The sequence below is a fragment of the Gopherus flavomarginatus genome, chromosome 6, assembly GCF_025201925.1.
Source record: "Gopherus flavomarginatus isolate rGopFla2 chromosome 6, rGopFla2.mat.asm, whole genome shotgun sequence".
NCBI classification, from domain to species: Eukaryota; Metazoa; Chordata; order Testudines; family Testudinidae; genus Gopherus; species Gopherus flavomarginatus.
This window is the reverse complement of record NC_066622.1, coordinates 62,061,241-62,069,932: the sequence shown is the minus strand read 5'-3', so window position 1 is coordinate 62,069,932 and position 8,692 is coordinate 62,061,241. Positions and strand designations below refer to the sequence as shown.

The window sequence follows — 8,692 nt, the reverse complement described above, 5'->3', positions numbered from 1 at the left end:
CTTCCTCAACAGCCCCCTTCCTTGGAGAGCCCTTTGCTGGGGTCTGGGTGGGGAACAGCCATTCCTGAGGATTAATTTCACACCATAATTGGGGTTGATATATAGATTTTACAGCCAGACTAGATCACTAGGTACCTCTGCTCTGACCTAATCCGGAACAGAGTGAAGAGAATGTTACCTAGTGACTCCTACACCCACCCCAAGATCTTCTGGCTGAACGAGGTGGGTTCATTCAGAAAGTCATCGTGTTTGGATGTGAAGGTGGGAAATGATGGGGAAATTGGCCCCTCTTTCAAGTTTAAATGTTGTAACTTCTACATCTAGACCGGGGTGGCCAACCTGAGCCTGAGAAGGAGCCAGAATTTCCCAATGTAACTGCCAGACGTGCACCTTTGTATGCAACTACTGAGTCAATTGTGAACCTTCCCATTATTATCATTATCTCTTTGAAATAATGATGGTGATGGACACTTGGCTCTATATCCCAGTGTGCCCTGCACGTCTACAGGCTGCATTAGCCAATCCAACCATTCGGCACTTGCAGATGGGCACCTCTGTACTGTGCCTGAGTCTTGTACAGCTATGAAAGGCTGGTAGATGCCAATATTTCCCTGTCTTTTTAACCTGCACTAATACCAGGCCAGGCCAGGGCTGGGAAGAGAGACAGAGCAGCAGGTTTCCCATATTGTATCCATTTCCCTTTTTCTTGACTAGTTTCTCCTCTGTATAACTTGCAGCTCTTTTGTTGTGAGCCTGGCTAACTCAGCTGGTAGAGTGACAGACTTTTAATCTGATGGTCCAGGGTTCAAGGCCCTGGTCAGGTAATAAACTACTCACTATACCTTTAAAAATTGTTCTTCTGATGTCCTCTTTGGTGTTACTTTTTCTCTTCAAGACTGTGCCTTTCCTAAGAAGGGCCTTTGTTTGTGTGGGTTTGAAGGGGCAACTTCCTGACATCCTCTCTGTCCTTGCAGCCTGGAGGAATAAAGGCCTCTGGGCATACAGCATGTTCCTCCCCTGCATGCACAGGCATACACAGAAAACACAACAGAATATCCCTAAGGAATTAGAATCACCTGCTGCCTTCATCTATCCTGCTGGATCCCCAAATGATGATGCTCTTCAGCCTAAACCCACGTTCCCTCTACTCTCAGTGCCCCTTTTTCCCAATCCACTGCCTCTCCTATGCACACTGCTCTTCACTCCCAACCAGAGCCTACTCCTCTACATCCTTCTTCTCTGTCCCAACCCACAGCCCACTCCTTTTTACACTGCTCCTCAATCCCAACCCACAGCCCCATCCTATTTCCAGTGCCCCTCAATCCCAACGCACAGGCCCCTCCTATTCCCAGTGCCCCTCAATCCCAAACCACGGCTCCCTCCTTCCCTCCAGCAGCAGGTGCTTCAGACTCCCTCAGGAAGATTTTCTTGCAAGGTTTCGTGTATGAGTCCGCATGTGGATTTTACAGTGCATTGGAAATATGTTGCGTTGCTTGCCAAAATGATCACTTTTGGCTTGTGTTCGATTCCCAGTCTCCTTGTTATTGGGACAGGAGAAATAAAGGGTTGTTATCCTTGTTGTGTGAATCAAGCGCAGCGCAACTGTGTTTGGCAGACCCTGACTGAGGGACTCACCTTCAATTCAATAGCACTTGCTAGGCAGGGGACAAGGGTTCCAAGGCCAAGTGTGCTGGGCTCCCAATACTAAAATTTAGGTGTTAAACCAACTTTAGGACAGGGTGGCAGTGGAGGGATGAGTGAGTTCCTAGACAACACAGTGAGTATGGTGCCTTCTTATTTTCCCCCTTTTCCACCCAGGCTGGCAGGTGAACTCTACAGAGGCACCTCTGGGCTTGCACTGACTAAGGGCAACAGCTGAGAGTGGAGTGCCGGGGGGGGGCTCATGTTTAAGGACTTTTGGTTGCTGGATTTACAAACCGTAGGGAAAAGGACACTGCCCAGCTTATTTGGGGGTGGGTCTTTTCCTCGTGGTTTATGTTTATGTGTTGGGGTTGCTGACATGACTTCTGCTAACCTTGGGCTTACATTGCAATGTAGACATATCCTAAGAGGGCATCTATACTGTGATAAAATCCCGCTGGCCTGGATGATCTGATTTGGGCTCCTGGGAATGGAACTGGAGCCCAGGGTTGTAAACCCTAACCCCTCGTGGGGTCTCGGAGGCTGGGCTCCAGAGGCTTTGGCCATGGGGTGGTAAATTTGCACTGTAGACATCTCAGCTCAAGCTCAATATTGGGCTCTGGGAGACCTCAAGGTTGGGAGGGAGTTTAGCAAGCAAAAAATGTAAAATGGCAGTGGAGTAATACCCTGGACTCAATGGCATTTCTCCATTGGTCTGTCTGCTTTGGGGCAGGGACAATAACACGTCCTGCTGCATTTGTTATTTCAAAGGGTGGTTTAGGATTTTCATTCTCACACATGCTGCATGAAGCAGGGCTCAACCCTTGGTGCAAACTAAATGAGCTGCTCACAGATTCTGGCAGCCACAATGAGCAATTGGTGAGAGAGCCCAGACCTGCCCGTGTCCCAAAAGGGAGGGGGGTCATCTATGAGAGGCTGGAACAGCTCTTAACTCCCAAACTGTCAGTAATTCTGTTATCAGTGCCTGTGAGTATAATTAAAACTGCCATACTGGGCTGGACCAAAGGCCCATCTAGCTCTGTGTTTTGTCCACTGATAGCAGCCAATACCAAGTGCCCCAAGAGTTAATCAACAAGGTACCACTGGGAGTTGAACCCAGGATTTTCCTGTTTACAAGGCAGCTGCTTTAACCAGCTAAGCCATGGTGCCCACTTGTGGCTTAAACACATTGTCTGCCCACACCTGACTCCCTGCCATCCTCACTGGGGCCTGAAAAGCTTTGCTTGTGTTTGGATTTTGCAAAGCAGAGAAGTAGGTGAGCTTTTCCTTGCAAGCTCTGTGTGTGTGTGTGTGATTCTTTGGCCAGGTCTGCATTACAAAGTTATTTCAGCATCATTATATTGCTCAGGTGTGTGAAAAACACACAACGCTCCCTTGGTCAGCAGCTTTTGGCTGGTGCACACACTGCAATACCACGTCTGGCGACAAAACTGCCCTGTTTTGGTGACAAAATAAAACCACCTTGACGAGAGGCCTAGAGCTTTGTGCAGCAAACTTGAAGTGACAAATTATCAGTGTAAATGCTGCTGGTCATTATATCACCATAACTGGCCTCCACCAGTATCCCATAATGCCCGCCATGAACTCACCTGCTCTGCATTCCTGCTACAGAGGCTGGGCCCCTCCCCTTTCATAGTTCCAGAAAGTTCTGACAGCTGAGCCGCTATCTGCACTGGGATTAGGTTGATATACTGCATTGCCAGCCTAAGTAACATAATTACACCAACCTAATTTTGTAGTGTAGACCTGTCCAAAGAATCACACACACACCTTGGGAGCAAAACTTCACCTGCTCCTCTGTTTTACAGAAACCAAATACGAGCAACGTTTGTCAGGGCCCAGTGGGGATTGGCAGACAGTTAGGTGTGGGCAGACATGATGCTTTAAGTAACAGCAGGTACCATGGCTTAGGTGGTTAAAGGACCTGTTTTGTAAACAGGAGATCCTGGATTCAACTCCCAGTGGTGCCTTGAGGAGTGGCTTTTGGGGCACCTGGCATTGGCTACTGTCAGAAAACAAGATTCAGAACTAGATGGACCTATGGTTTAAATTACACTCACAGGCACTGATAATAGAGTTGCTGAAAGTTTGGATGTTAAGAGCTGATAGGTCAGTGGTCCAGTCCCCTCAATGTGGTTTACTATTTCCACTTGCTAAACTTCCTCCCAACCTCTATAAAATTACAGTGCAGACATATGGGCTTGAGCCCAACCTCTGAGACCCCATGAGGGGTGAGGGTTTTTGAACCCAGGCTTCAGTGTGAACACAAATATCTGCACCACAGTTTTTAGCCCCTCAGCTTTATGTCCATGAGCCCAAGTCAGATGACCCAGGCCAGCCCTGCTGCTATCTCTATCCCAGGAGAGATGGACTCTAAGGGTACATCTCCATTGCAATGGAAGCCCAGGTGTGGCAAGCTGTGCTCGAAGCAGCACCCTGGAAGCCCCATATTCACCACTCTCATATAATGATCATATGGTTTCTACAAGTCTGCCTTGTGAGGATGGACACTGCTTGATTCACATCCTAGCAAAGGAGCTTCCTAACAAGCTGGAAGAAACTATGAAAGAAGGGTAGAGACACCATGACTTGGCCTCTCTCCCCCATAACTCAACAGCTGGAAACACACCTGGAGGACAAAGACTGAGCTGAACTGATTCAGAAATCAGAAGAGAATACTAATAATACATTCAAACCAAATTCCCCAGCCAGACTAGTATTGGTTTCTCAGCAGGATTCCTGGGCCCAGCCTTGTTGGGGTTACAAGGACTCTGCCACACATGAGAGTAGAAAGAGCCTCCTTGGGGTCAGGCAGGCCTCTGGTAAGGGGGTGGGGACTCAGATCCTTTCTCTGGCAAGTTGCACCAGCATCATGTATAAACCAGGGAAGTTCCCCACAATAGCCAGACCAGAACCCCCTGTACACTTGTACTCTGTCCTCACTGCTTCTCTGTCTTTCTTCCCTTCATCTCTGCTGCTCTCCCTCTGAGCTTTCTCAGCACTTGGCCCCACAGCGCTTCCTGCCAGCCACAGACTGCTTCTTCTAGGCCTGCTCCTGTGGATGTGGCCTCTCTCCTGATTCCTGAGGAAAGGAACCTTTCCAGGAAATGGCCATGGATTCTGGGAATCTGCATGTGGCTGATGGACAGCACCAGGAATCATTTGGCTCCTGGTACACAAGGCAACTTAAAAGCTGAGCACCCAGAGAGGGGCTTGAACCTTCAGGTTAAGAGCCTGATGCTCTACCAACTGAGCTACCTGGGCTTGTTGAGGCCATCTTCACCATTCACCACAATAGCGAGCAGGTAGGCAAAAGAGAGGCAAAAAAAGTCCCAAGAACCCCTCACGTGGCCTAATGCATAAAGTATCTGAGTGTGGATTAAAAGATTGAGGGTTCAAGTCCCTTGGTGGTTGTGTTTATGCAGTTTTACCTTTGTGCTGAAAGTCCTGCTCCCTTCAGGGCTGGAACCTTTTTTTGGCCACACAGGCCAATGCTCTGGCTCCAGCTAGAGCCTTGGGAAGGAGTTGGGGGTTGGGTGTCACAAAGGCTGAGGCAGGAGCCCAAGTGCTTCCAGTCTAGTCTTTGCCTTTCCTGACTTGCCAAAGAAAGTGAGCTGCTGCCCGGGCTAGCATGTGCGCCAGTCCCTGTGCTGGAGGGTACTTGCTACATAGCGTCTTCGGAGCCTGGGTGTTTCTCTGCTTCTCGCCAGCTCATGAAAAGCCTCTTGGGGTAAAATCTCCTTCCCTACTGCAAAAGTGAGCACCTTGAGTGGGACCAGTCAGAGGCCCCACCATGGGGGCTGGCCCTGCTTTCCTCCCAACTTGTGATGTTATCCACAGAGCATCAGCAGCTGCCCCACATGCTGGTGACCTTCAGTAGGTGTTTGGCATGGCAGGGAGCAGCCTGCCTGAATGTTTTTGTGCCTCTCTGAAGACCACACATAAGCATGGTCCTTGCCCTCCTCTAGCCCTGACCTCAGTGGCTTTTAAGCCTTCCCTCTACGTGCCCAGAGGAGGAGAGGTGTGTTGGGTCACTTTTACAGATGCCCCTTCCCTGGTACTGCCATTGCTCAGCTGCACAGAGGAGTTTTCATCCCCAGTCCCTACCTAGCAGCCCTCTGGCATCATTCTTGAGGGCTGCCCTGCCTCACTTTCTTCCTACCATATTGGGAAAGACAGTTCTCATTATTAAAGGGCAGGTGGGCCAACTAGGAGCAGAAGCCCCTTCTATGTTTTCTTACTGCAGAGCCCAAGCTCAGGAACTCACCTTGGGTGCAGACTTTGCTATGCTCCAGAAAACAAGTCCTCCCTGCACAAACAAGGCCTGCCAAAGCCCAGGATTGAACCAGGAACCTTCAAATCTTCAATCTAATGCTCGCCCAACTAAGCTATTTTGGCAGCTGTACAGCAGCATTTCGGCCTGTTGCTTCTCTGTCTGGGATGTTTTTGTCAGCAGTTGCACACAGAAAGGACAGGAAAACGATTGGCTGCTTCACACCCCCACTGGAGGAACCCGGCACCCTTAGCTGTGGTGAGTAAGAAGTGTCTGTTGGCTGGCAGGACCTGTCCCCCAGGAGCTGGAACAGCAGCTGCTGCCTCCCTCTCTGCTCCAGGCTGTGGGAAATGCTCATTGCCTGGCTGCATGGGTGGACGCTGCTCCATGCTCTGGAGATCATCTGTATTGGTCTGTCAAACCCTCGTCTTCACTGAGCCAGTCTGATAAGGTCCCAAGTGCCCCCTCCGACCTGGCAGCTGAAAGTCTGTGCAGACATCAGTGCCTTTGCCAGCCCCACAGGCAGCAGCAGTGCCGGCTCCCCCAGCACCACAGGGGCACTCAATGCACTTCCTGTGGGGAAATGGCTCCTTGACATCTAGCTGCTAGAGTGAGAGCCAGGAGAGAGCAGTGTCTGGCTCACCTTGGGGGAGAGAAGAGACCTGATGAGTGTGGATCTCCCTCAGTCTCCTCGCAATGCTGGTCAGTTGTATTGTCACTGTCATAGTCAGCGTTTCTCTTCAGGGCCGGCCCTAGAGGGGCCTGGGGTCTGGGACAAATTCCCCCCTTTCATCCTCAGGCCCTGCCCCCATCCCATCCCATCTCTTCCCATCCTGCACCTTCCTGCCCCATTCCTCTCCCACCCCCACCTCTTCCCGTCCCTGTTCCTCCTCCTCCCCACCCAGTGCCTCCTACACCCCACTGAACAGCTGATCACTGGCAAGTGGGAGGTGCTGAAGGGGAAGAGGAGGAGCTTGTCAGCAAGGCCTGTAGAGGGTGAGGGGGAAGCTGGCTGCCAGTGGGCGCTGAGCACCTATTTTTTCTCTGTTAGTTTTGCAGCCCCATAGCTCCCATGGAGTCGCTGACTTGGCTCCTTTCGCATTCTAGAGAGAGGAGCAGAACCAGGGCTATGGCTGATCTATGGGGCACCAGGTGAGTGGCAGAGGTTTCAGGTGCTGAGAGTTTGCCTGACCCCTCAGGGACACAGTGTGAGGTGGTGCCCCAGGGATCTCTATGAAAGGAGCAGAACAGGATTTACTTGGGGTGGGGAGAGAACTGAGAGTGTCTCAGGGGGTTGTACAGAGGTATTGCCTGGGTAAGAGACTGGCTAAAACACAGGCCTCACTGTGAGCAAGACTGGAACCTGCACAGGGGAACCCTTGGATTTCAACACCAACGCCTTAACCACTCAGCCATCACATCCATGAGGACAAAACTGCCTGACTGCCAGAGAAACTGGTAAAGAATCCCAAATACCCAGGCTTGAAGTCATCTGAACTACAGAATTCCCACAGCAAACCTGGCTCCCAAAGCACAGGGGGGATTTAGGGTTTGTTCTCTTTGCTTAGCCATGTGCAGTCGCACAGAGAGCGCATTTAAAAGTGTCCCCTCCCACAGAGCGGGAATGGGACATGATTCTCAACTTGAAGCCTGATGTAAAGTGACCTGATGTCCCGATTTTATCAGGACTGTCCTGATATTTGCTTGTTTGTCCCACATCCCGACCGATGTTTGGTCAGGACACTGGACAAACAAATAACTTTGCACTCTGCTCCGGCACACAGGCAGAGTCCGGAGGGACACTTGCCTCTACTCACCCCGACTCCGCCCCCTCCCTCCCCCATTGGATCCCTCCCCAAATCCCGGCCCTGGCCCTCCCCCCAGCCCCACCCCCTCACTGCCCCATTGAATCCCTCCCCAAATCCTCGACCTGGCCCCACCTCTTCCCCTAGCATGTGGCATTCTTCCTCCGTCCCAGGTTTGCACATGGGCCATGGCCATGGTTGGAAGCGCAGCGCGGAGGCTGGTCCAGCCCTGCAGCCTGTAGGGCAGTGCACTGGGGCTGGGGGCAGGGCAGAGCAAGCAGGACCCATGTGGGCAGGGGGTGGAGACACACGTGGGGCGGACACGCTCCTGCTGGGAGGGGCCGGGCCCGGCTGCCTGGTTCACCCCTTGCCTGGGAGCTGCAGGAGGAGCCCGGAGCACGGCTCGGCTGCAGAGCTCGGAGCCCAGGCTGGGCCCAGGAGCGAGGGAACTGGCGGAACTGGGGGTGTAGCGGGGGCTGGAGCCGAGAATTGGTTGGAGATGGGGCTGTGCCACTGCCACTTGGCAGCAGGGGGGACCCTCTGGCTTTTTTTTTTTGCTCCACCCCCCACAACCCGATATTTCATCTCTGACATCTGGTCACCCTAGTCTGATATGAATGAGGATGTCTGGAACAAGGGGCCAGGGACTGGCTTTTGCTAGAGAAACCACTGTCAAGTTTTAGCCAATTAGGACAAGTCAGCAAATAAGAACAACCTCAGGTATCAGTAACTGCTACAGGTTGCAAATTCCTACATGTAGCAGATTCTGGCACTACACCTGCACAGCTCTGCTCCCCGGCTCTTCTCAGGCTCCTGCTCTCTTCTTAGCTCTGCCCCACTTTGGCCCAGGTAGTTCCAGCTCACATGGAGGATGGGACCGCCTGGCCTGGTGACTCTCTCATTACACTGCCTGGCCTGTCAGTGCAGCTAACTTGGAGCTTTGTCCAATCCC

The 8,692-nt window shown here is 51.7% G+C and overlaps 2 non-coding genes across 2 annotated transcripts; one reads left to right on the top strand and one right to left on the bottom strand.

The window, feature by feature from the left end:
- Positions 1–751: 751 nt before the first annotated feature.
- TRNAK-UUU (transfer RNA lysine (anticodon UUU)) lies at positions 752–824 on the top strand. The gene has a single exon. It is a non-coding gene; the product is annotated as a tRNA-Lys (tRNA).
- Positions 825–4,860: 4,036 nt separating this feature from the next.
- Positions 4,861–4,926, bottom strand: TRNAK-CUU (transfer RNA lysine (anticodon CUU)). The gene has a single exon. It is a non-coding gene; the product is annotated as a tRNA-Lys (tRNA).
- Between the last annotated feature and the right edge of the window lie 3,766 nt (positions 4,927–8,692).